This window comes from Podarcis gaigeae (genome assembly GCF_964106915.1).
Source record: "Podarcis gaigeae genome assembly, chromosome: W".
NCBI classification, from domain to species: Eukaryota; Metazoa; Chordata; class Lepidosauria; order Squamata; family Lacertidae; genus Podarcis; species Podarcis gaigeae.
Window position 1 is genome coordinate 467,232 of NC_139695.1, and position 26,221 is coordinate 493,452.

Below are 26,221 nucleotides of genomic sequence, written 5' to 3' on the forward strand. Positions count from 1 at the left end.
GCTTCCAGCTCCTGACCGTTGGCTTGTTGCACAGCGAAGCTTTGCTTCTTAAACGTCGAAAATAGTCCTCTGTGTGGACACATATGAACCGTCGCTCCCGTGTCCAGAACGAAGAAGTTCCCCGCTTCTAGTGTGGCTTTTAGCGACATCATAACCTTTGCAGGCTTCGCCTGTGACGTGGTATGACTTTTGCCTGACGCCTCAGACTTCGTAGAGCTCCCTTTGGCTCCTTTGTGCTGACGCGGCTTCTTACAGCTCCGCTGAAGATGCCCAGTTTGTCCACAATTGTAACATCGGACAACGTTGAAAGCTACAGCATTTTCTCCAGTAGCTACAACAGTGGGGGCGTTAGAACTCCGTTCTTCCCTCCCCCTGTCTTTTACCTCCAGTGCTGCAAGTCTGTCATGTTCATTAAGCACAACCGCATACACCCTCTCCGCGGTTAACTGTGCCGCCGGTAGGGATCCAAGCTGACTGGCAACCGTTTTGTAAGTCCGATTCAGGCTGTTTATCACCATGAAGCAAAACACTTCCTCCTGCAGACGAAAATTACGTTCCACCATCTGTTGCCGCAGATATTTCATTTCCGTCAGGTGCGCTTGAACATCTCCATCAGGCGCAAGCCTCAGATTGGTCAGCTTCTCAAAGTACAGCAACGCTGAAGAACCAGCATCTCTCTGATGTGTCCTTCGCAGCGTGTCCCAAACCTCTTGCGCGTATTGTAAATCCTGAATATGCACAAGCTGGGAATCTGAAACACACAGAATTATAGCCGTCCTGGCCTTCACATTCTGTGACTCCCAAGCACGCGTTGGTGCTGCAGGGATGGGGTTCTCAATCACCCCAAACAGTCTCTGACTCTGCAACAGGGCCTTCATCTTAATAGACCAAGATGAGTAATTGTCATTAGTTAGGGGGGGTGGAAAAGGCGGGGCTCCCCCCTTCTTGGGATCCATTTTGAGTCCTTGCCTTTGCTCTCACTCTCAAGCCTGCTAAAATCCAATAGCTGGTTGTTTATGCTCTTGGCACCTGGCAGCTCTAACGCTAGCTGCTTTGGAAAGTTCCCTTCCAATAGTTCGTGAGATACTGTAGCCAAAACAAAAGCGTTGTTTTCGCCTCTCTCAGGCACAGCCTTTCAGTCCAACCCACTTCTGGTAGATTTCTACTGCTCTGACGGGCGTTGCTTAGCAACTGTGCATTCCTTTCTTGTACAGGAAACTACAAGAATCTCTGGAATGCAAGCCTTCGCTCTCGGAGCTGTTTTTCCCAAACGCTGCTCCCGTGAACCAGAGAATAACTCAATCTGCATTCACACTTCTAGCCCGAAATTCTCATACCTTGGGGCTCCGTGGCTTGGCTGTCTCTTCGTCTGTTCAGCTTCTGACTGTAGGCAGACGTTATCTTCTTTCTGTAGGGCAGAGGATCAACCTCTCATTGCAGAGTTCGACGGAGGGACGAAAACCAGCAGCTCTGCTACCATTGTTGGAATTCTGCCTCGGTCAGAGGAATGTGCCATCCCGTAGGCACCGGCTGAATTCCTTGTAGACCTCCCCCTGCAACTCCCGGCAGGAAAACTGGCGAGGTCTCTTATCGGCAATCCTTCCCAGATGTGAGAAGAACACACCATTCCTTCCCTCTCCCCTTGGTATCCCCAGGGAGGGGAAAGAAGCAGACAGAAATCTATTTACATTCTTTTATTTCTGTCTCTTACAGCAGTACAGAGAAACATGTCTGCACTCAACAGCAGTGAGAATAAGCTCCACCCATGTACTTCCAGTACGGGTCACATGACACACACTGAGCTAACATCCGGTGCTCAGTACAGAATGGACTGCCCCTTTCTTCCCATGGCAACAGTCACAAACATCCTGTCTGGCTTTCCAGCCACCAGCAGCTGACGAAGCTGCTACAGCTTTTGCTTGCTGCCGCATTGGTCCTTTTTGGTAACAGAATTTGCTGCCAAGGAGTGTGGTGGAGTCTCCTTCTTTGGAGGTCTTTAAGCAGAGGCTTGACAACCATATGTCAGGAGTGCTCTGATGGTGTTTCCTGCTTGGCAGGGGGTTGGACTCGATGGCCCTTGTGGTCTCTTCCAACTCTATGATTCTGTGATTCTATAATAGATCTGTGTCTTCTAGTTGCATCCATTCTTTAATCCAGCAAAGTGCAGCAGCTTCAAAATAGATTTTTAAATCTGGCGGGGAAAATCCCCCTCTTTCTTTAGAATCCGTAACTAATTTATATTTAATTCTGGGTTTCCTCCCCTGCCAGATAAATCTAGAGAGTGCTTTTTGCCATTCTTTAAAGCATTTTGCATTATCTATAATTGGGAGGGCTTGAAACAGGAAGAGCATCTTTGGCAGCACATTCATCTTAATCACAGAAATCCGGCCCATTAATGACAATTTTAAATTTGACCATATCTCCTAATCTCTCTTAATTTCATTCCATAATTTCTCATAATTATCTTTGTACAAGTTCAGATTTTTCCCAGACAGGTTCACGCCCAAATATTTAACTTTTTTCACAAAATCTAGGCCCGTTTTTTCTTGTAATAGTTTCCTTTCTTCATTATCCAGATTTTTCTCAATGACTAGTCTTGCTCTTGTTTAATTTAAATCCTGCTACCTGACCAAACTCTTGTATCAGCTCCAGTGCTTTGACTGCACTGGAATCTGGATCTTGTAATGTCAGAACTAGATCATCAGCAAAGGCTTTTAATTTATATTGTTTCGAACCTACTGTAATACCTTTGACTTGTTCATCTTTTCTAATCATAGACCTCCAGGACTGAAATAAGCAGCAGAGGGGAAAGTGGGCACCCTTGCCTGGTTCCTTTCTCAATTCTAATTTTCTCTGAAACAACATTATTTACAATAATTTTGGCTTTTTGTTCTAGATAGATCGCTTTAATACCATTCAAAAAATCATGACCTATCCCCATACTCTCTAAATTATGTAACATAAAACTCCAAGAAACATTGTCAAAGGCTTTCTGTGCATCAATAAACATTAACATTGCTTTATAACTCTTTCTTGCTTCTAACTTTTCCAAAATATCTACAACATTTCTAATGTTGTCTTTCATATGTCTTCCAGGCAGAAATCCTGCCTGGTCTTTATGAATATACTCAGATAAAACCTTCTTTAGCCTGTTGGCCAGTATGTTTGCAAAAATTTTATAATCCACATTGAGTAGGGAGATTGGTCTGTAGTTTTTAACATTGGATCTATCTTGACCCTGTTTAGGAATCAGAGTAATATAAGCTTGCTTCCAGGTTTCAGGTGCTTTGCCCCCTCCCAAAATCGAATTAGATACTTCTACCAGAGGTTGAATGAGCCAGTCTTTCAATGTCTTATAATATTTCGCTGATAGACCATCAGGTCCTGGTGTCTTGCCAAGTTGCATTGAATTTATTGCCTATTCCACTTCCTGGTTTGTAATTAAACCTTTTAGTAGATTCTTTTTATCCTCCGGAATCTGTTGCAACCCATTAGTCTTTATAAATTGCTCGATTTCCCCTATATCTTCTTTATCCTTTTTATACAGTTGTTTATAATATTTGTAAAAGCATTTTCTAATGTCTGCAGGGTTCTCTACAGATTTTCCTTCTGCATCAATGTTTGTAATAGTACTTTGTTTTTGTCTCTTCTTTAGTTGCCAGGCTAATAATTTCCCACATTTATTTGCAGATTCAAAATTTCTTTGTCTCATCCTTCTTATCTTCCTTTAAATTTCTTGATTTACTAACTGTGAATATTGAACCTGTAGGGCTTTAATTTCTTTTTGGATCTGCAAATTCTTTGGGTTTCCTCTAAGCTTCTTCTCTTTATCGTTTAGTTGTTCCATAATTTTATCTTTTGTCTCATTCTGTGACTTTCTCCTAATTGTGTTTTGTTGTATCAGAAACCCTCTCATTACCACTTTGCTGGCCTCCCGAATAACCCTTATTTCCGTTCCTTGATTCATATTAAGTTCAAAATAATCCTTTAGGGGTTTTTGGGCCTTATTAACAATTAATGAACTTTTCAACAGATCATCATTCAGTTGCCATCTGAAGGAGCCTCCCCAGGGCGTTTTCCAACAGGTTGCGGAACAACTCCAGGCGTGCCTGGAGGATGCGGACCATTTGGATCCCTTCCATTTGCGATTCAGGCTTCATCATGGGACTGAAACTGCCTTGGTCGTGCTGGTTGATGATCTCCGGCGGGCTAGGGACAGAGGTGAAAGCTGTTTCCTAGTTCTGCTGGATCTCTCAGCGGCGTTTGATACCATCGACCATAACATCCTTCTGGACCGTCAAGAGGGGGTGGGAGCTGGGGGCACTGTCATACAGTGATTCCTCTCCTTCCTCCTGGGCCGTGTTCAGAAAGTGGAGTTAGGGGATGGATGTTTGGACCCCTGGGCTCTCACTTGTGAGGTGCCTCAGGGTTCCGTCCTCTCCCCCATGTTTTCTAACATCTATCTAAAGCCTCTGGGAGAGATCATCAGGGGGTTTGGGCTATGTGTTCATCAGTATGCGAATGTTACCCAGCTCTACCTCTCTTCCAAATCAGAACCAGTGAAGGCAGTGAAGGTCTTGTGTGAGTGTCTGGAGGTGGTTGCAGGATGGGTGGCGGCTAACAGATTGAGGCTGAATCCTGACAAGACAGAAGTACTGTTTTGGGGGGACAGGGGGCAGGTGGGTGTGGAGGACTCCCTGGTTCTGAATGGGGCAACTGTGCCCCTGAAGGACCAGATCCACAGCCTGGGAGTCATTTTGAACTCACAGCTGTCCATGGAGGCGCAGGTCAATTCTGTGTCCAGGGCGGCTGTCTACCAGCTTCACTTGGTACGCAGGCTGAGACCCTACCTGCCCACGGACTGTCTCGCCAGAGTGGTGCATGCTCTAGTTATCTCCCGCTTGAACCATTGCAATGCGCTCTACATTGGGCTACCTTTGAAGGTGACCCGGAAACTGCAATTAATCCAGAATGCGGCAGCTAGACTGGTGACTGGGAGTGGCCACCAGGAGCATATAACACCAGTCTTTTTTTCTTTCTTTTTTTCGATTTTTTTTATTAACAATTTCAACATAGCAAATTATCAAAACAAATCATATTCCTTATCCCCCCCCATTTTTTCCCTCCCACCTCCCCAACAAACCCTCCCTCCCCCCTACGACTTCCCTCAGCTCCTCTCTGATTTCTCATCTAGTGTTAACTTTCGCATATTATAAAACTGTATACATCCTTATATTATCTATCTTCTATGTTATCCCTCAATAAATTTGTGTATGTTTATTCAAAACCTGCCAGGGAGTCCAATTCATCTTGTTGTTTTTTTAGGTAATTTGTAAAAGGTTCCCATTCTTCTTTGAAGTCACAGTTGTCCTTGTCTCGTAGTTTGCATGTCAATTTCGCCAGTTCTGCATAGTTCACCAGTTTCTCTTGCCACTGTTCTTTTGTCAGGATTTCCTCATTCTTCCATCCTTGTGCAATCAAGACTCTTGCCGCTGTTGTCACATACATAAATAAGTCATTTCTTTTCCTTGGCAGTTCTTTCCCTACAATCCTTCTGGTTTTTTTACAAATGTTAATTTAAACATTTTCTTCAACTCATTATATATCATTTCCCCAAAATTTTTAATTTCTCTACATTTCCACCGCATTTGGTAAAAAGAGCCAGTGTGGTGTAGTGGTTAAGAGCGGTAGTCTCGTAATCTGGTGAACCGGGTTCGCTTCCCTGCTCCTCCACCTGCAGCTGCTGGGTGACCTTGGGCCAGTCACACTTCTCTGAAGTCTCTCAGCCCCACTCACCTCACAGAGTGTTGTGGGGGAGGAAGGGAAAGGAGATTGTTGGCCGCTTTGAGACTCCTTAAAGGGAGTGAAAGGCGGGATATCAAATCCAAACTCTTCTTCTTCTTCTATTTCTTTACACTTCCAGCATACATTCTTTACACATTCCAGCATATAAAACTTCCAGTTTTATACATTCCTGCAATCTGTACTGGTGTTATATACCATCTATACACCACTTTCATATAATTTTCTTTCAAAAGAGAACAGTCTGTAAATTTTAAATCTATTCTCCACAATTTAACCCAATCTTCAAATTGTATATTATGTCCTATATCTTGTGCCCATTTGATCATGACCGATTTCACCTCATCTTTTGTTTCCCATTCTAGCAGAATACTATATGCACCGTTCAGCAACTTCACTTTTCCTTCCTTTTGAAATCTAGAAGTAGTATAACTAAATCCTTTCTTGTTGTCTTCTTTGTATATCTTGTGTAATTGCCTGTAATGTAACCAACTCTGAAAATGATCTTCTATTTCCTCATACTCTTTTAGCTTCCATTTTCCTTCTCGGTCCTTTAGTAAATCACTGTATGTAAGCCATTTTCCTTTTTTACCAAGTGGCTTGAGCAGCAAAGCTTCAAGTGCTGAGAGCCACCAAGGTGTCTTCTGTTCTATTAAATCTTTATATCTCTCCCAAACCCTCATTAATGATTTCCTAATTATATGATTATAAAATCCTTTATGTACTTTTCCTTTCCCATACCATAGATATGCATGCCATCCGAATCTATTATCATGACCTTCCAAATCCAATGCTTCTTGCTTTTCCAGCTTTATCCAGTCCCTAATCCATACCAAACATGCAGCCTCATAATACAATTTAAGGTATGGGAGGGCAGGCCAAACCGCCTCTTTCTTTTGTATCTGTAAGTAACTTATACTTTATCCTTGGCCTTTGCCCCCCCCCCCCCCCCGATAAACTTTGAAATTTCCTTCTGCCATTTTTTAAGGCAATCATCTTTTACCATTACTGGGACTGACTGGAACAGAAATAGCATTTTTGGCAAAACATTCATTTTTACCGCTACTATTTTTCCTAGCAGGGAGAGGTTCATTCTGCTCCATAATTCTAAATTTCTTTTTATCTCGAGCCACACTTTTTCATAATTATCTTTGTAAATATTTATGTTTCTTGATGTTAACCATATCTTGATGTTAACCTTTTTATGGACCTCTATCTCGATATTTTGCTCCAACTCTTTTTTCTCTTCTTCCTTCAAACTTTTGACTAATAATTTAGTTTTATTCCTATTTACTTTAAATCCTGCCATTTCCCCAAATTTTGAATCTTTTCTATAACTCCAGGGAGAGAATTTTTTGGGGGGACACACACACACACACACACACACACACATATATATAATGAATATTTATTAGCATTTTCTATAATAAAACAAAAACAAAAATATACAAAAAATACAAAACTTAAAAAACAATTAAAAACACATAAAATTTCAATTACTTGTTTTCTTTTAACTTATTTCTCAGACCTCCTCACACCTCCCCTTCTTGTATTCCAATTCAAATTATTAGCTCAGCAAATCCTTATTACTTATTTCTCAACTTTAACTTAATAATTTATTTTAACATATTATTATTTTACTTTTTCTCTTTCATCCATTTCCTCAATTTATTTTTGCTAACCTTATTTTCATTTAATTTAATTCATTTTAAAAACCAATTTTACCTTATCCAAACTTAAACATCAATACTTATACATCAATACTCATTCTTAGAACATTTTTTCTAAGATCGACCAAAATTCCCTTCCACGAATTTCCCAGTTTTCATACCAATAACAAGCAAAATAAGAACAGAATAAATTGTAATTATGTACCCTTTGGATTCCCAAACTCCACCCCCCCCTTTCCCGGTTTCAGCCCCCAATAAATGTCCATCAGTCTTGATCTACTATCAGCCTGGAGATCTCACATCCGAGGCTCTTGATTCTCTCTCAATTCCTCTCTGCCGGTCTTTTTGATAGTCCTTAATATTGAACACCAAATCTCGGAGAAGCTCCGGCCCAACAGGATCCATATTTCTTCCAGCCAGACCTCCATACTTCAAAGTGGAGCCTATGGGGTATTCCAAATCTTGTTTCTAACTCCTTTCAAGTCCAAAAATCCCCAAAGCTCCAACTTCCACCTTAATCAAATTTGTAATCCTTAGGTCTTCAGATCTCCACATAAGAAGATATCTCCATTTCTCAATCTCCAATTCAGGCCAGACTTTCCACATCAAGTTTTTATTTTCCTTTGTTGCCCTCATGTCAGGCCTCAAGCTCTCCTTTGACATCTGCAAAATTACAGCTCCTCCTTCCTTTTCTTCAGAGACAACATATGTCTCCTTCTCCAAATTCTCAAAGCTCTCAAGTTTCTCTGTTTGACCAGTTGCATAGGCTTCCTGATTCAAATCCTTATCAAATTCAGTGGTGTTATTTACTGTTAAATCCAGAGTTGTAACATTTGTAGCCAAAACATCAATTTGGCCTTGTAACTTTCCCAAGAGAACAAATGCTCTGTCCAGCTCAGCCTGGATTTTCCCTCCTCCAGCCATTCTTGTAATGTCCCAAAACCCCCTCTAGAGGGATTTTGGTTCCTTGATATTCCTTTCAATTCAAATCCAAAAGTCCAGTTAGTTTGTATCAGCTCTTCCTTATTTTCAACAAATTGTAACAAAAATAACCAGCAGAAGCAACAAAAACAAAGTTCTCTTTTTCCGTCTTGACAGCTAGTTTGACAGCTGTCAAGCTCTTCAGTACCTCATCAACAGGCTCTCTCGCGGAGCACTCCCGGGTCCAGGGGGGGGGGGTGACACTTCAGCTCCCAAAATTAGTTCTTTATCCTCCAGTAAGATTTCTTATACTGCCAAACCGTGAAATTAAAGTCTTTTACCAAAAATGGAAGAAAAAAAAGAATTCTCTCGACCTTAGTTAGCAGGTCCTTTGCTTTAAATTATTTACAAGGGGGGGGGGGGCTGACTTCCTATTTAAGCCTTTCCCGCTCATGCCTAATTCATAAAATATTTTTAAAATTCCAATTTCCGTACTACTCACGGGTTGTTACTTTAAAGTCCAATTGCTCACAAGAAGAAGTCAGCGCTCTCCGACAACGGCAGTGCGGCTTCACTCTGCAGGAGAAGCAGTCGACTCACAGCACCGCGCCGCTCACCCCGTCTCCGTTCCGGAGCCTTTAAAAAGGCTCCTTCGCAGCTCGGGGGGCGCAAATGGTGCCCGCCGAGTCACCACGCTCACAGGCTTCACCGCCTGTGATTTTTGAGGGTCCCTGTGTCGCCGCAGCGGCAAGACCTGATCCTGCGGAGCCGATTCCCTCCGGAGCTCAGAGGGAATCCGCCATTAGTCGATCGCGCTAACCCGGAAGTCCATTTTTTGGACATATAACACCAGTCTTGAAAGACCTACATTGGCTCCCAGTATGTTTCCAATCACAATTCAAAGTGTTGGTGTTGACCTTTAAAGCCCTAAACGGCCTCGGTCCAGTATATCTGAAGGAGCGTCTCCTCCCCCATCGTTCTGCCCGGACACTGAGGTCCAGCTCCGAGGGCCTTCTGCTGGTTCCCTCACTGCAAGATGTGAGGTTACAGGGAACCAGGCAGAGGGCCTTCTCAGTGGTGGCACCTGCCCTGTGGAATGCCCTCCCATCAGATGTCAAGGAAATAAACAACTATCTGACTTTTAGAAGACATTTGAAGACAGCCCTGTTTAGGGAAGTTTTTAATGTTTGATGTTTTATTCTGTTTTTAATCTGTTGGGAGCTGCCCAGAGTGGTGCCCATAATAATCTAATGCGACCCCGCAGAAACCAGGCTCCCTGGTTTACTGAGGAGCTCCGGAAAATGAAGCGGGACCTCAGACGGCTAGAGCGAGTATGGCAGGGTGCCCTCGACGGAGCCTCAAGAACATCTTATAGGGTTTTTATGAAAACCTACGAGATGGCTGTGAAGGCCGCTAAGAAGTCTTACTTCTCGGCCTCCGTTGCATCCACTAGCTCTCGCCCGGCGCAATTATTTAGTATAATTAGGTCTTTAACGTCCCTCGAGGGACAGCCAAATTTAAACAACAATTTGACACACAGCTGTGAGGCATTTGCAAGCTTTTTTGCGGAGAAGGTCCTGTTGCTCCACTGTGACCTCCTTCCCAATTTGGATACAATAACGGAACTGGAGGCCCCTCGACTGTCCTCGGGTCCAGTATTGGACCACTTTGACCGGATATCCCCAGCCAATGTGGACAGACTCCTCCGAGCTGGAAAGCCCACCACCTGTCCTCTTGACCCGTGCCCATCTTGGCTGATTAGAGCGTGTCCAGACGAGGTGCGGGCCCCCCTGGGGGGGTATCATCAATTTGTCCCTTGGCACCAGGACATTCCCAGGGGAACTGAAGGAGGCAGTGGTGCGTCCGCTTTTAAAGAAAACATCATTAGATCCCTAAGCTCTATCCAATTACCGCCCGGTTTCGAATCTTCCATTCCTGGGTAAGGTGATTGAGAGAGCAGTTGCTGAACAGCTTGGTGGGTTTCTGGATGAAACATCGGCTTTGGATCCATTCCAGTCCGGCTTCCGCGCTGGTCATGGGACCGAGACAGCTCTGGTCGCCCTAACAGATGATCTCCGCAGGCAGCTGGATCGAGGCGGGTCGGGGCTGCTGATTCTTCTAGACCTGTCAGCAGCCTTCGACATGGTCGATCACGAACTCCTGGACCACCGCCTTGCTGACGTGGGGATCCAGGGCACAGTCCTTCAGTGGCTGCGCTCGTTTCTCTCTGGTCGGGGACAGAAGGTGGCCCTTGGGGGGAATTGTCATCGCGCCACTCCTTGCTGTGTGGAGTGCCTCAGGGTGCGATACTTTCCCTGATGCTTTTCAACATCTTTATGCGCCCCCTCGCCCAGCTTGTCCAGAGTTTTGGGCTGGGCTGCCATCAGTATGCTGATGACACCCAACTCTATCTGTTGATGGATGGCCATCCTGACTCGGGCCCAGACACACTGACCAGATGTCTGGAAGCTGTGGCTGGATGGTTATGTGGGAGTCGGTTGAAGTTAAATCTTTCGAAGACAGAGGTCCTTTGCCTGATTCGGGACGATATGGGATTGGGGGGGCAACTCCCATCTCTTACGGGGGCGCAATTAGTGCCAGCACTGTCCATTAAGAGTTTGGGTGTAATCTTTGATACCTCCCTTTCCATGAAGGCGCAGATTGCAGCTATAACAAAGGCGGCATTTTTTCATCTCCGCCAAGCTAAGCAGTTGGCTCCTTACCTCTCTCGCCCTGACCTAGCCACTGTGATCCACGCGACGGTCACCTCCAGACTGGATTATTGTAACTCACTCTACGTGGGGCTGCCCTTGAGACTGACCCAGAAACTCCAGTGGGTGCAGAATGCCGCGACGAGACTCCTTACGGGGTCCTCACTGCAAGATCACATTCACCCGGTGCTATACCAGCTGCACTGGCTCCCGGTGGAGTACAGGATCAGGTTTAAGGTGCTGGCTTTAACCTTTAAAGCCCTATACGGCCTAGGACCCTCATACCTACAGGACCGCCTCTCCTGGTATGTCCCACAGAGGAACTTACGGTCTTCAAACAAAAACATATTGGAGGTCCCGGGCCACATAGAGGTTAGGCTGGCCTCAACTAGAGCCAGGGCTTTTTCAGCTGTGGCTCCGATCTGGTGGAACGCTCTGTCACAAGAGACTAGGGCCCTGCGGGACTTGACATCTTTCCGCAGGGCCTGCAAGACAGAGCTGTTCCACCAGGCCTTTGGCCAGGGCACAGCCTGACTCCCTCCTTTGGCAATCCTCACAGAACCCTAGCCCAATGGTTGCCATCAATTTGATTTGAATTAATTTTAGAATGAAATGATTTTAGAATGTTGCATTATTTTATTGTTGTTAGCCGCCCTGAGCCCGGCTTCGGCTGGGGAGGGCGGGATATAAATAAAATTTATATTTCAAACGAATCCGCAAGCTAGCTTCCAGGTATATTGAGGGGAATCTGCTCTGCTACATCACTTACTAGCATGAGTGAAGGAAGGATAATACTTATTCAATATATCCTTTCCTACTATCCTTAACATTCCCACAACCCCCCCATCTCATTTGTTCTTGCAACAGCAGTGTGTAAAATACAGGTTATATTCCCATTTTACACATGAGAAAAGTGAGGCGCAACAGCCCACCTACTGACTCAAGTAATCTCTCCAATCTACCATGTGCTCCCTCGCTTGCCCTCTCACTGTTTACATAGTTTTCTATTTCAGACAAGAAGTGTGGAGTTTTCTTTAACTTCATAAAAGTGTGGTTTGTTTCCTTCTCAATCAGTTTCACCTCTCTTTTGGGGATGAGTGGTGGTGGTTGTCAGGCCTGGTCGTTGTCCTCTTCAGATCACCACACAAACGCTTCTTGTTCTTTTATAACTTTTTATTGATTATTAACAAAACAATCTTATAAACGGTTCTTAAATATCATTCCTCAGAGTCACTTCTTTCAGATCCCTTCTGAGCTCTGCTTCTCCGTGACCAGCCACCCTCAAAATGGCGAAGGCGCCCTTCCCTTCGCTTTCCCGCTCTTTTTCCTACCCTCCTGGCTAGAGCTGGCCTGTATCTCGCCTCCTCCCAATCTGAGCTAGAGCTGAACCCTGGCCTTTCCTGTGAACAGCTGGTCCCTCCCTGTTGTTCCTCTTGCTCCCTTCTCTTAGATTCACTGCTCTCCCTCCCCCCTTGGGGAATGCTTTCTCCCTCTGAGAAACTGGAAACTTCTAACTCTTCTCTGACAGTGGTAAAGAGAGAAGTGTATTTAGGATGGCACCATACGACATTCCTTGTCTCTACAGAGTCGGGGAAGTTGACCTCGTGGATGGGTTCCAGGGCCGTGAGAAGGACTGTATCATTGTGTCCTGTGTTCGAGTGAACAGCATGCAAGGATCAGTTGGGTAAGACTTTGCTGTCATAGTGCGAGGTGACAACTGAGGTGCCTCAACTTGGCAATTCTGACACTTAAGATGTGATCCTTGGGGTGGTCAAGTATGTGGGCCACTGTCCACAATTCAAGGTTGGAACAAGGGGTGTTGGAGCCCCTATGGTGGTCTTGTACTCCACTCTTGACCACCTGTGATGCCCATAAGGGATCTTATGAGAGGAGTTCCCAAAGTGTGGCACTCTGGCAGGGCCAAGGCTGTGTTAGCTTCCTCATTTCACCTCCCTTATCCCAATGAATTCACAATTCCTTATGTTGGCGAATCTGGGAGGGGGCTTCCACTGTGTCTAGCTGGGGGGGGGGAGAAGAGGGGGCCTCTAACCAGTGGTAGCAACTCTTCTGGCTCTTCCAGGGGAAAATAGCAGGATGTGAAAGTGCCTGCCTGTCCCACAACCCAAAAACTGTGTGTATGTGCCCTTCTGTCAAACTGCCTGGAAGGAACCTAATGGCAGTCTAGGGTAGCACACAATAAAAGCCAGATCTTGAAGCCAGAAGTTCATATTGTAAGTGGAGGTGCAGTGTGTGTTGAAGGTGAGGGGCACTTTGTCAGCTTACAACTGAACTATATATCTGGGAGGTGCAGGGAAGTTGAGGGGTTGGCAAGGCCAGAAGGAAGCATTAGGCTTTGGGGCAGAATGGAGGGCAGAGTGCAGACACCCTCTTGCCTCTCCTCTTCTGTAGCTTCAGATGGGTCACAAAATGGAGAGCCCCTATCAGAGGGCTCCTGGCTTCGATGGGTCCAGTGCTTTTAGATGCGCCCCAGAAGAACTGCTGTTCAAGTTTCAAGGTGGGAGTCGAGAGCAGGTCAGGAATAACTCACAAGGGGCTGAAATCAGGCAAGCAGGGTTGGACTTCTTTTTATTATTTTATTTAAAAGTTGGTTAGAAGGAGAAAAATTTCACTGCTGTGCTAACAATGCATTTCTGTTTTTCAAGTCACCTGAATCACAACAAATAGTATTACTCCACCAACAGGTTGTGCTGAAGGTCCTGACATGGAATGAAGCTGGTTTCCACCACCAGCCCACTTCCTTTCCACATGTGTTTTTTTATGGTGGTGGGGGTGTCTGCGCTTGGAAGCCACATGGTGGCGGGTAGGGAGCAGCTGAAATTGCAAAAGCAGAGCATGGACTGATTTTAAGATTTATTCCTCCTTGGTGGGAATGCCTGAAACTTTTTTAATGCCTTTGAAATTTAAACAGGGATTTAGTTGAACCCCACAGTGGTAGCTAGTAGGGCACTGTGGACATAGCTGCCCATCCTGAGCCAGCCTTACATACAGGGTTTTCCCCCATTCCTAGGTGTCAGAGGCTTTATGCTGTCAAGCCAGCATAGATAAAACTCTGGGCTCACAGCCAGTTCCAATCTATTTGATTTATTGACAAAGTTCAAAAGTACATCTCCAGTGTTTCAATTAACGTCCGACCCCTTTGGCACAGTTGCAGCGTCTGCTCCCCCCCTTTTTTTATAATAATTTTTATTAAGGTTTTCCAAATTAAAACAAATCAAAACAAATTAAATCCAATCTATAAACTTTTTGCCAATAACTAGGACTTCCCCTCCCTACCCCCTCTTGTGTTCCAAATCTTCCAAATAAGCAATTAAATTCAACAAGTTCTTATCCCCGAATTACACTCATCATCAATAACCCAATTTGTCCAAATTCCCATCCCCTAAGATCGATCTATACCCTTCCACGAGTTTCCCCCTTTCAAACATAGTACAGATGGAAATAAGATAAATATGAATAGTGATTTTACAGCCTTTGGATTCCAATTTTCCCTCCCCTCTTTCCCCTTTGCGTTTCACCTATCCCTCTACTTCTAATATCTTCCTGGAGTTCCCACATTACACTATGTCCCTCAGGTTCTTTGCCAGTCTTTGATTTCGGATGTCCAATCGTAGAAGGAGTCTATCAAAAAAGGGGCCCATTTCTTCTATCCAGGTTTTTATATCCAGGAGTAAAAACTCCAATTTTGTATCCATAAGCTTGTCAAACCTGAATATCCCAAATGTTCCCCCAGTTCTGTCCAGTTCTTGTTATTTCCTTGTTCTTGTCAATCATTCTCCTCCTTTTTATTTCTCTGTTCTCCCACAGAAATGTTCTTTTTCCAAAAGTTTCTAGTGTCTCTGTAGAGGCTTGTTATTCATGGAGCAAAGCATTGCATCATGTTCCTTTCATTTTCCAACAAATAGTTCCATTGTTTCCTGTAGTGTGTAGACCTCTGTAGACAAAATAATGTTCCATTCCTGCAGTTTCCCAGGAGATTAAAAGTTCCATTCAACTGTTCAAGTTTCCTGTCAAAAACACATGCAATATCCCTCGGCTCCTCTAGGTGGATTACAGTAGCAAAGTTCCCTTCCAGAATCACATCCACCAGTCCAAGTAGCTTGTTAACCGATATTTAAAACAGTTTATATTCAATTTATAACAAATATAACCGGCAAAGTCCTCATAACAAAATCTCTATTTTAATCTTCCTTTTTGACAGCTCTTTGACAGCTGTCAAAACCTCCATCGCTTTTCTCCAGGCAGTTTCACAAATCGCTCCAGGGATTCCGGGGGGGGGATTGCTTTTTTTTAAAAACAATTCCACTTTTCTCCTCCAGCTCAATCTTATAATTTTCCCTCGCGAAGTTGCTGATTCGGCAAGATAAGGTTACACTCGATCTTAGTTGTCCAGTCCTTTGTTTTGGCTCTTCTACAATTTAGGGGTGGGCTGACTTCCTTTTTTCCGCCTCCCCCGTTCGCTCCGAATTTTAAAAATTTATCCCTTTTTTTTTTTTAGTCCATATTCCAATTACTCACGGGTTCTTCTTTAGAGCCGAATTTTCAATAGAAGAAGTCAGCGCTCTCCGCCGGATGGCATGCGGCTGCGCTCGGCAGGGATAGCAGAGAACTCAAAGCACCACGCTTCTCCCCGGCACCCGATCCGTAGCCTTTAAAAAGGCTCCTTCACGAGTCGGGAGAGCGCTAACGGTGCCAGCCGAGTCTCCATGTCCACGGCCTCCTCTGGCCGTGGTTTTTAAGGGTCCACGCATCGCCGGTGCGGTAGGACCCAGCCCCTGCCAAGCCGGCTCCCTCCGGAGCTCGGAGGGAGTCCGCCATTCGGCGATGGCGCCGACCCGGAAGTCCTGCTCCCCCCCCCTTTTTTTTACCCAGCATGCAAGTCTGCGGAAACCCCGCCCCTGACTTCCTCTGTGTACAGAATGACTTGTTCCAGGCTTATCCTCCTCCCCCCTGCCTCTGACTCGCTGTCAGACGACAGGCTGCTAATGATCTCTTTAGGCTCTCTATAAGTGCTGGTTTCTGTTCTTAAATCTTCTCCCATCTTCCTCTCCCTGACACTAGGTTTCTGAAGAGTCTGCAGCAATTGAATATCACCATCACCCGAGCCAAGTACAGTCTCTTCATCCTTGGACACCTGCAAACGCTCATGGTACGTGGAAGAAGAAATAAACACCTTTGTGGAGGGTTAATGGTGGTGTCCTGGGCTTGGCCCAAAGACACCTGGATTTATACACACACACAAACTCCCCATATCACCTCCAAAAGCTATAAATCAAGCCTACTTCATAGGGTTGTTTGGAAGGAGAGCATAACAGGATTCAGGGGTGCCCACAGGATTTTCTGAGCACAATACCCTGTATAGATTGGGCCCTCTGCCCACACTTGCAAAAGAGGGCACACGTTGGCTCTGCTGGCTGTGGCAAGTGGGAGTTGTAGTTCAAAACATCTGTAAAGCCTCAGGCTGGCCAAAAGGTGTCGTAAGTAATTATGTATTTTGAATCAGCAGTGTTAGGGAAAATATTGGGCAGCATTTGCTTATTTATGGAATTTAGGTTCTGCCCAAATGAGCCCAGTGTGGTAAACATGCCACACACAGAATAAATGTTAAAGCATTCTAAAAACAGCTACGATTAAAAATCGGGGGGGGGGGGGACCTTTCTCTCATCCTGTGATCTCAGCATTGCTAGGAACAGTGTTCTTCAACCACCAAAAGTGCCTGGCTAAACAAACATGTTTTCAAATGCCTCCTGAAAGGCAATGATGAGGGAGAAAGGCATAGCTCCCCAGGGAGGGCATTCCACAAAGAGGAAGCCACCACTGAGAAGGCCCTGTCGCTTGTGGGTGCCCAGAGGAACCTGAAACTCAGGTTTCATAAATTATAAAACAATTAGGTTACTTTAGGTCTTTCCACAATTGAGCTTAAACTGGCAATACTATATTCCAGAGCTAAGGAAGCTCTGCTGCCTCCCAGTGGTGCTGGACTACAACTCCCGTCTTCTGACCTTTAGCTATGCTGGCTGGGGCTGGTGGGAATTGGAACCCAACAACACAGCTTCCCCACCACTGCTATTTTTCATGCAAGACCAAGCATGGCACTTCAGGGGGTGGACCATTTGATCTGATCCACCAAGGTTGTTTGTGAGAGGCTGTAAGGGCAGGGACTGGGAATCCTACAGCCCTACAGATGTTGTACAACTTCCATCAGCCACAGCCAGCATAGCCAATGGTCAAGGGATGGTGGGAGATGTAGTTAAGCAGCATATAGAGGGCCACAGAAGTTCTCCACTCGTCTCAGTGTTTTAAAATGCCAAACTGTGTGGTGGGGAGGGTTTATTTCAAGCAGAGAAAGGGATCGGGTTCTCTACCATGCCAGTTGCTTCTGCCCCATCAGATTCTTCTCTATCCTGACACTTTTCTCCCAGTCAGGCTCTTGGACTGGGAGTGAGCCCTGTCGGGAGAAAAGTAAGTGGAGTGGGGGAGACTTCAGCACCCTCTTTCCCATCCTGCCACTTTTCTGAGTGAAATCACAATCATTCACATACGTATGCACTCAGTCTTATTATGGTCACTTTTGTCAGTCTTGTACTGCAATGACTTGGCCACTAGAGGGCCTCCAATCCAGATTTCTCCATTTGGAAGTCCTGGTGATGATGGTTTGCTGTTGCTCCTGTAAAGTGGCAGAGTTGTTAGTGGACTTGCATTAAACAATACTTTTTTCTCTGTCACTGGTGGTTCTATAGCTGCAGTGAGGAGGGAAGGATAATTGTAGCCTATGTACAAATGTATTGGAGGGATTCTCTGTTGTGTGTTCAGAAGCCACTGTTTACCAGTGAGTGCAATCCAAAGGAAGTTCTGTGTCCTAATTTCTACTGACACCCATTTTTAGTGGTCTTTAGTATTTCAGATTCATTTAGCCAGTCTTTTTCAAGCTAAGGTCTCCTCCATTTTTCCTTGTGGAATGCTGTTGAGAGGCATACTCCAAAAGCAGATGGAGCCAGAGACCCACACAATCACACTCGCCCTCTCCTGCAGTGCAACAGAAGTTAGAAGAATCTCCTTAGAGGGAGCAGGTGGGATTGACAAGTTGAAGGGTGGTGGGCTGACTGGGAATGCTGGGGGGAGGGGACTGATTTGGTCACCAGGTTCCTGTCCCTGCCTTCAAAGAAAAGAGAACTGGGAGCAAGCTACAACAGCCTCTGCTTTGAGGCAGCAGGATTAACTTCGAATCCATGAATTTTCCCAACTCTTGTTTATAAACCGTCACTACCGCACCTGCCCAGTCTCCTGTCCTAATAATTTATTGTTTCTTAAAATAAAATAAAAACCATTGTAGGAAAATGAAGATTGGAATGCTTTGATTCAAGATGCTCAGAAAAGAGGTGCCATCATCAAGACCTCCAGTGCCAAATACAATGTTCTTTGCTATGCAAGTGATGCTAAGAAGATCTTGAAGCCCATGGCAGTCCAGCAGAGCCAAACAAGGACAGGTGAGTGCAGCATCTGAGTTGCATGGAGCTCCTGGACGACATACCTGGCAATACTCAGCTGGTGCTCCTGCTCCAGGAAACAGTGAGGCATGGCCCTTGCCAGTATCTCAGGATTCCTCTTCCCTAAAGCCATTCTTTCCTACACAGGCTAAACCTGTCCAAGAGCTGGCCAAAAGATCCAGCAATGAAAGTGAAGGCCTCAGATGAATTGCTGGAAATCTAGGCCCCCCTTGATGCCAAGCGACAGAGGACAATGCAGTAGCCCCACAGTCCCTCCCGTATACTCAGAACCTTTTATTGTGGCTGCTGGTGTACTTTGCTCCAGCGCCTTTTCCTGGATTGGAAGGTCATCTGCCTGAAAGATAATGCATTTTGAGTGATTGTTTTCTATATCATGGAGAGTTAGGCAGCCTGCTTCCTGTGCTGTAAACTTCAAGAAATCACACACTGTAAATGTTGGCTGTAGTGTATATTTGTACGGCATGTAGAGAAACTTATCTTTTAGAGGTGAAACAGGCCTGGCTGTGGCCACAGTTAAATCACATGCCCCTGGGGTGAGTGTCCTGACACGTGCCTCGTCACATGCAAACAGCTCACCATGAGAGTTTGGCTTGCTGGTGTCTCAGGTTAGCATGTCCAGCCCTCATTGGGCCAGCACGCCTGGGTGAGTGCTGAAGTTGTTCCTGCTGCCATTTTTCTTTCTGGCCCTAAAATTTAACTTGGCGAGAGCGACACCACTTATTTCTTAGTTCACATTTTTATTCTTTTGTATACATGATAAAAATATTTATAGATAATAATTTAAAAAGAAGGCACTGTGTACATAATGTTGCAACAGGGAACATAGCAGGCATTTCATAGAAGTGATTTGTGCAGATTTCTGCAAGTGTAAAAGATGAAGATTTCCTTTTGCATTGGATCTGCTGCCACTTATGAGCCAAGGAGCCATGGGCCAAGTGCATCCTCACATTGCAGCCTCCCCGACAAATTGACATCCAGCAGTCTGGCAAGATGAGCTTTGGCAGGAGAGACTGTAATCTAACCTGGTGCCTTCCAGATGTTTTGGACTACAATTCCCATCAGCCCTGGCCAGCTGTATGACGCTGAAACTGATGTGAGAGCGCAAAACCTTCACTGACTGGGGCTGATGGGAGTTGTAGTCCAAAACATCTGGACAGCATCTGGTTGGAGAAGTTTGCAGGCTGGAGAGGACTGTTGTTATGATTATCACTGATGTTTTGGAATGTGTTTCTAATGTACATCGCCCTGAGATCTTTTGATAAAGGCCAGTATATAGATCAAATCATTATTATTACTACTACTCTGACAGTTAATTCTTGGTTTCCTTCACATAGAACAGGAGATCAAAAAATGCTATTCAGCAAAGTGTTCGAGCAGCATTAACATTTTGGTACAACTGTCTGCTTCTTCAGTGTAATAGCTGAAATGTAAATTTAAAAGTACATGAGAAAAATAAAGCCGAAAGTAATGAAATACAAATTGTTTTCACAATATGTTCTGCTTTTTCTGAATTGTATGTGTGTTGGCCTCAGAGATGATTTTTAATAGAGAGGAGTTCCCTTCAGCTATTTCCCTCATGCTCTCTCTTGTGTCCAACTTGTGAAGTAACCTCAGTGGCCTTACAGCTGTTTAGTGTGCTGTACCCAAGGCGGTAGGGACGCGGGTGGCGCTGTGGGTAAAAGCCTCAGCGCCTAGGGCTTGCCGATTGAAAGGTCGGCGGTTCGAATCCCCGTGGCGGGGTGCGCTCCCGTCGCTCGGTCCCAGCGCCTGCCAACCTAGCAGTTCGAAAGCACCCTCGGGTGCAAGTAGATAAATAGGGACCGCTTTCTAGCGGGAAGGTAAACGGCGTTTCCGTGTGCAGCTCTGGCGCGCCAGAGCAGCGATGTCACGCTGGCCACGTGACCCGGAAGTGTCTTCGGACAGCGCTGGCCCCTGGCCTCTTGAGTGAGATGGGCGCACAACCCCAGAGTCTGGCAAGACTGGCCCGTACGGGCAGGGGTACCTTTACCTTTACCTTACCCAAGGCGGTAAGGTCAAAGGAAAGGAGCTAGACAAAGAATGATCCAATAAGTCCTCAACGGCAGAACAGGCGGATGATAATGGTATGCTACAATGGCTGTGAGGGCGGATGAAGGCTGCAGCAGATCAGAATCTACTGGTTGTCGTGATTACTCAGGCCATCAGAATAGAGGCTTACTGCGAAGACTGCACATTGGTCAGCATGCACTGATCTACACACACAAAACAAATTCACAAACAGGCATCTTCCAAAAGCCAGTCCCAAACCTGTTATGACCAATTAGGGGTTCAGAAGGAGAGACACAGGAGGGGGAGCAAATGGAGAGTGAGGAGGAGAAGTCCGAGGGGGGTGGAGGCAGTGACAGTGGAAAGAGTTACTCCACAAGCCTCTCCAGCGAATCGGAGGACTCACAGAAGGGAGCGCCAATGGCCAGAGCGAGGGGGGTTCCAGGGGGGAAGCCCCAGGAGGAAGGGGCTAGCGGGGAGTCCCTGAGCAGCAGTTGGAAGTCAGGACCAGCTTCCCCACCAGAGCGCAGTGGGGAGGGGGAGTCCCAGGAATCGGGACCAGTGTCCCCCCACATCACTCACGACCTCTTCTCCCCCTGTCGCCTGAGGTGACGCCACTTCCCAGGGTCCCTCCGGCATGTCTCTGCGCCATCCCACTTCGGGTTGGTCCTCCCACCAATAAGATCCCCCCGTGCCAAAACCTGAGAGCGAGCCCTCTGGGGAGCTGCCTCCCGGAGCTGAGTCCTCCGCTGACGAGAAACCCCGGAAAGTGCTGGCCGAGAGTGTGGGTGTGAACAGACAATCATCGAAAAAGCCTGCCGGCATAGGCTTGTGCGGGAAAAGTGTATGGAATTCTTCCTTGAGCAACTGCTCCTCCAATGCGTAATCCGGCACCCACCTGTTGGCGCTGGCCGGGGTGTCCTCTGTGGCGAGAAGATATTCAATCCCGTCCTCCCCCCACCTTGAGTCCAAAATCTCTGTGGCTTCGTTGAGTGGCCCCCTTCTCGGCGACCCCCCCTTTTTGGGCGCTTCCCTGAGCGGGTCTGGCGCTGTCCCTGGTGCCTGAAACCTGTGGGGCTCTTTGTAGGGTGTGAGCACTGATCTATGAAAGACCGGGTGCATTCTGGACCCCTCCGGGAGTGTTAACCGGAAGGCCACTGGGTTGATCTGCGCCTCTACTTGGTAAGGCCCTAGCTGCTTGTGCCCGAGCTTCTTCTTGGCCAACGATCTGGCCGGAACTGCCTGGGCTGCTAACCAGACCCAGTCTCCTACCCGGATGTCTTCCCCAACCCTCCTGTGTCGGTCTGCCTGCACTTTGTAAGCCTGTTTCGCCATCTCTAACTGCCTCCTGAGCTGCTCGTGGATCTCCTGCAACTCCGCTGCCACGGCCTCTGCTCCCTGCGGCTCCCCCTCCCTCACTTTCTCTAAACCCGGGAAGGTTCTGGGATGCCGCCCATTGTTGGCGAAAAACGGTGTCACCCCCGTGGACACGTGTTTCGTGTTGTTGTAGGCAAACTCGGCTAGCGGTAGGTAGTCCACCCAGGTCGAGGGCTGCTGGTTCGCGTAGCATCTCAGGTACTGCTGCATGATGGCGTTGACTCTCTCCGCCTGTCCGTTAGTCTGCGGGTGTCGCGCCGACGCCAGGCTGACCTTGACGTTCAGGAAACCCATCAGCTTTTGCCAGAAGTTGGATATGAACTGGCGCCCCCTGTCGGACAGGATGGACCGTGGTAGGCCGTGCACCTTGAACATGTGGTCTATAAACAGCTTGGCGGTCTGCTCGGCTGTGGCCACCTTCGCGCAAGGAATGAAGTGGGCCATCTTGGTGAACAAGTCTACTACCACGAGTACTGCCGTCTTGCCTCTCGAGCTGGGCAGATCCGTGACAAAGTCCAGGGCTCTTCCAGTCTAGCACTGCCCGTACCTTGGTACTGTCCATAGCGAGTCCCTTGTCGGACAGTTTGTAGCCCAGGAAGTCCACCTCCGTCTTGTTGAACTGGCACTTCTCCAGCTTGGCGTAAAGCCGGTGCTCCCGCAGCCGCTGCAGTACTTCCCTGACATCTCTCTCGTGAGCCTCCGGCGACTCCGAGAAGATGAGGATGTCGTCCAGGAAGCAGACGCACTTCTTGTAGAGAAGACCCGCCAAGACATGATGCATGAATGCTTGAAAACAGTGGGAGCCATTTTGTAATCCAAAAGGCATAACTCTATATTCATAGGTGCCCAGCGGCGTAAACATGGCCGTCTTCCACTCGTCACCCTCCCTCACGCGTATGAGATTGTACGCTCCGCGTAGATGCAACTTGGTAAAGATGCGCCCCTTCCGCACCGTCGCCAGCAGGTCATCGATCTTGGGCATGGGGAAGGCTGAGGGCTTGGTTTTCGCATTTAAGATGCGGTAATCAACTACAAGCCTCTTTTGGGGCGTGTCCCGCTTCTTTACAAAGAATACAGGGCTGCCCCCCACCGCCTTGGACTCTCGGATGAATCCCCGCTTCAAGTTGTGATCTATGAACTCCCTGAGCTCCTGCAATTCATCCTCAGACATGGAATACAGCATCCCCGTCAGGAGCGTTGCCCCCGGCAGGATGTCAATCTTGCAGTCGTAGGGTCTGTGGGGAGGCAGCTTGTCCGCTTCTTTCTCGCAGAAGACCTCCAAAAACTCTTTGTACTTGTTAGGTACCGCTTGCAACATGCCCAAGTTCAGCTGTGGTCCATCCTCGTGCCCCTCATCGTCCAAGTCAGCCAGGATGCAGTGTTCTGCGCAGTAGGAGGAGCCGAAGGTCAGTTGCCGCTGGTACCAAGCTAATGCCGGGCTGTGCCTATCCAGCCAACTCATGCCCAACACAATGGGCGTGTCTGACAGGCGGGTGATGTTGAAGCTGATGACTTCGCGGTGATTACCAATGCGCATCACCATTGGCGGCGTCTGCTGCAGCACTTGCCCTCCCAGTAGCTCCCTGCCGTCCACCGTGACGACGTTCAGAGGTACCGCCGCTGGCAGAAGGGCTATGCCATGTTGCTGGATGAAGTCCATGCCTATAAAATCTGCATTGCTCCCAGAGTCAATCGTAATGGGGATTTCCACAGTGAGCCCATTGGGAAGTTGAAGGGATGCGGTGAGCTGCACTACTGGTTTGGGTGGGAGGGGGTCTGTGGGCTGTAACATTACTGGGGATTGCTTCACTGACTTGTCTGGCTGGCCCCCAGTGACTCCATTTCCAGCCAGACAGTGGAGTTTTCCTGCTGTGATTCACTCTGCTGAACTGCTTCTGTTACTGTCGCTGCGGCTGCAGTGTGCTTGTGAAACCGCTGGGGACACTCTTTCGCCATGTGCTGAGCACTGTCGCAGATGTAGCACTTCCTGGTCCCTCTAGGAGGCTTCATTTTGACTGCTCCCGGCGTTAGGGCTCCGGCTGTGGACTGAGCCTTAGCACCACCTATCTCCATCGGCTCCTCTCCTCCTCCCAGCGGAGGCATGGATCGAGCGCGCGCCGCTTCCTTGGGAAAGGGGGGTGGTGCTTTCGTTGGCGTGCGGCCCCAGTGCACTTCCTCTTTGTCCCAAGAGCGTCCTTCCAGCCTAACCCCAATGGTGAGTGCCCTCTCCACAATGTCCTTGGTGGTTTGGGGTCTCTCCCCCCTTGCAATTTCGTCTTTCACAGCTCCATTCAGCCCCTCCCAGAACAGATCTCTGACGGCAGGCGATTCTCTCTCCCACCCCAATGCGTTCACCAATGCGAAAAAACGTGAATGATATTGCCTTACAGTGGCTCTACCTTGTCTTAGTCCGTGAATCTGTTTCCTAGCGATATCCACATCAATCTCAGACAAAAAACACGCATCCATCACTTTAAGGAAGGCACCCGCATCTTGGAGGGCTGGATCCTTATCTCTCCAGATATTGCGCAGCCACGTTTTCGCCTCTCCCCGTAAATGCGAAACAATAAATCCCACTCTTTCTTCCTCATTTTTAAAGTCCTTGTCAAGCAGCTGCAGTGCATATAGTACATCTGCTCTGAAGTTAGGATACTCCTGCAGGTCCCCATTGAAGTGAGACACAAGGCTCCCTCCTCTGTTCCCCAGCCCAATCCCTTCTGGTCTGGTGGCCGGTAGCCTCTGTGTAGTTAGCACTTCTAACCTGGTTCGCAGATCCTGGCAGGTAACAGCTGCTTCCTGCTCCTTCTTTCTGGACGCCGCAATTTCTGCAGTCAGCTGCGTCACTGCGTTTTGCAGACTCGCTATCTTCTCTTCGGTAGTCATTTCCCTGGTTTTCGTGAGCTCGCGAAGCACCAATCTTCACCCCTCGCTGCTTTCCCACACTCCACGAGGTTTTAAAATTGGTGGAAAATGGTGTGAGGGGACTTACTGTCAGGACTGCCGCTAGGTCCCAGCTCACAGAGGACCAACGCCCAGTGGATGTTATATACAAAAGTCTTTATTAAAGTTTAGTTTCCATTTCCAAGCTCTGGGCGCGCAGACCCACGTCTCGACGCTAGACCGGCTAAGTCCCCTCTGACTCACTGCTCCACCCACACCAGTTTAAGATTCTAGCCCGGCTCCACCTCCTACTCTGCTCTTTCCTTCGCTGGGTCTTTCTGCCCTCTGGGGTTCCCTCCTTCCTGGACTCCTCTGACGCTGAGCCTCCTGAGTCTTGCCCCTCCCTCCGGCGGGCTTTAGGACCTGGCTCCCTTTCTGGGCTCCCTGCTGTGCCGCGCTCCTGTACATTTGAACTTGGCGCGCGCGCCCAGCCGGTGACTTTCCTTCTGACCGTTTCCCCGCTTCCTGATGTGGGCGTTGCCAAACCTGACTCCTCTCCTCCCTCTGGTGGTGAGGACACTGGTCCCGACTCCTGGGACTCCCCCTCCCCACTGCGCTCTGGTGGAGAAGCTGGTCCTGATTTCCAACTGCTGCTCAGGGACTCCCCGCTAGCCCCTTCCTCCTGGGGCTTCCCCCCTGGAGCCCCCTTCGCTCTGGCCACCGGCGCTCCCTTCTGTGAGTCCTCCGATTCGCTAGAGAGGCTTGTGGAATAACTCTGGCCACTGTCACTGCCTGCGCCTCCCTCGTACTCCTCCTCCTCACTCTCCATTTGCTCCCCCTCCTGTGTCTCTCCTTCTGAACCCCTGACAGGCACGTTCACTGATCCTGGGCCTGGCTGCTGTGCCCTGATGCTGGCAGCCAGGCGTTGACTTTTACCTGCTCCTTACCCCCCTCCTCCTCACTCCCAACAGCTCCCGCCATCCCTTGCCATCCCTTCCTTTGAGGGCAGACTCTGGCAAAATGTCCAGGCTGTTGGCAGAGGAAACATTTTTTGGCGCCTTTCCCCTCCTTCTTCCGCCCTTCGTTAACATTTGAAGTTCCACGCGCGCTTGCTCCTCCAATCTCCATCAGTTCCACTGGCGGGGAAGGTTGCGCCGGCATCTCAGGAATGCGGAAATCATTCCAACGCTCTCCTCTCCCTTCCCGCTTCTCCAGCGCCCTTGCTTCTTGGCGTGCTCCAATCGCGAGCACGGATTTGGTCAGCTGATCTATGGACTCCGGACGGGGCGCGCGGGAAAGTTCGTCTTTT

At 47.7% G+C, this 26,221-nt stretch overlaps 1 protein-coding gene and 2 long non-coding RNA genes across 3 annotated transcripts in view; 2 read left to right on the top strand and 1 right to left on the bottom strand.

Annotated features, from left to right (window-relative positions):
• Positions 1 to 26,221, top strand: part of LOC310836025 — a 115,961-nt gene that overhangs the window by 52,587 nt on the left and 37,153 nt on the right. The window lies entirely within an intron of this gene.
• LOC310835928 (putative helicase senataxin) overlaps positions 1 to 26,221 on the bottom strand; it is a 427,391-nt gene that overhangs the window by 1,024 nt on the left and 400,146 nt on the right. The window lies entirely within an intron of this gene.
• On the top strand, positions 12,658 to 20,257 carry LOC310836082. The gene is made up of 3 exons (XR_014559853.1): positions 12,658 to 12,788; positions 16,184 to 16,271; positions 18,456 to 20,257. It is a non-coding gene; the product is annotated as an uncharacterized lncRNA (long non-coding RNA).